Consider the following 478-nt stretch of genomic DNA (forward strand, 5'->3'; position numbering starts at 1 on the left):
AAAAAAAAGTAGAATTGACAGAAATAAGTCACTGCCTTGGTAGTCACCCAAAGTTCTGTAACATTGGGACATCTATCTTCAGCCTACAGGCCTGTAGTATCCAACAGACTTTTCCATGAAGCAGGAAATTTGTAAGACTTTCTCTTTTTTTGGCAGTTTGTTAGTTACTTTCTTCAGTATCCTGCAGAATGTCTGGCAGGCTCTTTCATGAAGCAGGAACCCTGAAGGACTGTCTCACCTTTAGAGAAATTCAGCAGCCATTTTTCTGTAGATCCCTGCATGTCCAGTTCATACAGCTTACCATCAAGCAGTCTAGGCAAGAGCAGTTTCTTGCCCAAATGGCTAGCAAACTCCATAAGGAGAGTTTTCAATGCCCATCTTCCTCTTGAAGTAATTGGTACTGCCAGGAACAGACATGTCTCACTGTTGAGGAAAGTCTAAGTTTATAGAACATTTTATTTTATTTATTTTTGTTTTT

The sequence above is a fragment of the Alexandromys fortis genome, unplaced genomic scaffold, assembly GCF_014885135.2.
Source record: "Alexandromys fortis isolate MF-2015 unplaced genomic scaffold, M_Fortis_MF-2015_v1.1 scaffold_60, whole genome shotgun sequence".
Lineage (NCBI taxonomy): Eukaryota > Metazoa > Chordata > Mammalia > Rodentia > Cricetidae > Alexandromys > Alexandromys fortis.